Source organism: Saprolegnia diclina (genome assembly GCF_000281045.1).
Source record: "Saprolegnia diclina VS20 unplaced genomic scaffold supercont1.110, whole genome shotgun sequence".
NCBI lineage: Eukaryota > Oomycota > Saprolegniomycetes > Saprolegniales > Saprolegniaceae > Saprolegnia > Saprolegnia diclina.
The window spans coordinates 108,835-111,675 of NW_008246177.1; positions in this window are offsets into that span (position 1 = coordinate 108,835).

Below are 2,841 nucleotides of genomic sequence, written 5' to 3' on the forward strand. Positions count from 1 at the left end.
AGCTCGTTGTAGACACGAGTGGGCGTTTGCTGGATCTGGAGGAGGCTCATGCCGTTGATCACACGGCTGTTGTGCTGCGCGACCTTCTCGAGTGTTTTTGCGTCGCGCGCAGCGTCGCTAGCTCTGGTTCTACGAGCTCCTTCCGTCTCGAGAAGTTGGGACGCCGTTGCTTGCCCGTGGCAAGCGGCCTCGAAAACGTGATGAAGCTGCGTCACCGTCGTCTCGGCGTCGTCAAGTTTGCCTCGGAGTTCGTGCGAGTATTTGACCGTGACAGCGTCCGTCCCTGAAAGCAGTACCTCGAGTTGTGTCGGGTCCGCGTACGGCACAGCGTGCAGCAACTTGACCCAACGTGGCTTTGTAAAGTGTCTTCAACACGTAGCACACCTTTTGATGGATTGTTGTTGTGGTTGTTGAAGTGGGTCTCCTACAGTATTACAAAAGGTCCAACTACGCAAATTACGTTGGCAGACCTTCTTCGTTGTGTACACTCGGCTGAAGTATGTGATCGCACTTTACGCAGAGAAATATGCTGGTGTGACCGACAGACGTTTTTGTACACACAACGGACCAGCTCAATACGTGTCGTAAGGACCATGGGCGATGCGCCTTATCATGAAACCACTCTCAGAAGCTCGACCCGGCGCTCATTCGCCCTGGTGTTCTGTACTCTGGCCTCGACGGACCGGCTGGTCAAGACAGATCAAAATCGAAAGGTTGACTCAAAGGCAAAGCGAAAAGTGAGTACATTAGTGAGCTCGTCACGGGCTCAGAAGACCTCGCGAGAGCCACACGATCGAGTACCTACTGGCAAGTATACACTACTCTAGTATAAACTATACCTCGGCCGGCAGGTTGAAGCAGACAGCGCGCCAACAATTTGACGACACGATTGATGGCACAATTGCCAACGCGCTGAGCTGCAACCGGAGCAACGACCTATTGGGAGCTGCGTCCGGTTCCGGCCAGAACACCCGAGCCTGGTGTCCAGGCCGGAATGAAGGCGAGCCATGCTCATGGTAGTACAACACTATTTTCAACGACGTTGACGACAAAAGAAGGGGATTGATTGGATTGAGCGTGTGCTTGTCAGCGCGACGACTGAGATATCGCCGGCGCAAGTCGAGAACCTCTGCGCTAAGCACCGTCAACAGGACGAAATTGGGGAATTTGCAAAAGGCGTCATGGCTTGGGTACCTTTCTGCAAAATACGCAGATTTCTGCGAAACATGTCATGCATGCGTCATGAACTCTTGTGAGCCCACAAATTCCTCAAAATGAGTACACCATGTATAATACTATTTCATAAACATGTAATAGAATTACTGTTTCGTTGTTGGCGTGCTATCTTTCAAGCGTCGGGAGCAGGCTATCGCTTGGACCCAGCACCGTCTCAAGGTTACGCCGCATGGCCAAGATCTTCTCGACGAAGCCAACAACGCGTCGGACGCATTTACCTGCAAGCGCGCGCTCGCCGATGTGGTCTACATGTCCGCTCCGAGAAATCTCTGGCGCGTCGACATAGTCAAGTTTACGTGCACTTGCGCGCACAAGGTGCAGTACCGCACCCCATGTTGCCACTTGGTAGCGGCCCTCAAGTGCGTTGCCAGCTACATCAAGATCTGCGAAGCGTTTGGTGACGAGTACAAGGTGGCGACGAACTTTGCGGCCACAGTAGGCCGCAAAGTTCGTACATTTTCTTCGTAGTCGATGGGCCATCGACTACGAAGAAAATGTCGCCCCAAAATGCTCCCGTCGACGCGTCAAGAAGCGCAAGTGAGGCCCCAGTGGCGTGGCACGTAAGCGTAGCAAGGGAAAATAGTTACCTTCACCACTACACTGGTGCATCTCTCCAAATACATAAGTTCATTCCCCTTCTATGTGTGCATCCATTCCACTTGACGTGCGACAGCAATGCGCGTGCTGAACGACTTGTAAAAAATCGTCAAGTGCATTGCGATACTATTTAAGGGAATTTTCGGGATTGTCCGACTTGCCAGGTGGGCTCACAAGAGTTCATGACGTATTCATGACGTGTTTCGCAGAAATCTGCGTATTTTGCAGAAAGGTACTCAAGCCATGACGCCTTTTGCAAATTCCCCGACGAAATTATAGCGGCATTGTGTACGCTGTGTTTTAAAGTCCTCAACCCTTGAACACTGGGAGTCCGTAATATGGTCTTTATTACAGTAGAGTAATTATACTTATTCCAGAAAAATCCTATTGGCTAAAATAATACATGCCTGTGATTGGCCAGTTCTGAATTAATCCCTGTTATGTGCGATTCCCAGGCTCGGTCTGGCGACCGCCCCTGGTAATTGCGGGCTAGTAAGTGCGTTCGGGAATCCCAGCCCCGCAGGGCGGAAATTTTTGAGACAGAATGGTTTACACCCATGGAATACAGACCGTTTATACTTGAAATATGTATGGAGGGCGACTTTTGCGCCCATTACACAAAAAGAGGTCGATTTTTCCAGAAAGGGTTTGACTTGGGGTTGTATGTGGAGATTTCTGGAAAGGCCGGGATCATTCTGGAAAACGCAATACAAACGGCAAGTCGCCACGGGGACCAAAATGTTATCACGATGATAACGGCGCTATCGAGCGCCAAGAGCGCTGTAGAGCTAGTAGGGGACACAGGGCACTCAGCCGAATGCATACCTAGCCTCTACCATCGCAAATCTTGGTGTCAGTTGCGGCGTCACTGCGAGATGCAGCAGAATTGGTCGGGTAGTCGTGCCTACCAGATGAAGGGCAGACTTCAACATCATGGCCAACCAAAAATCTCTTTGACGAGGATATTAAAGGCGTTATACGCGAAACGCGAGCAAGCGAATCATGGAA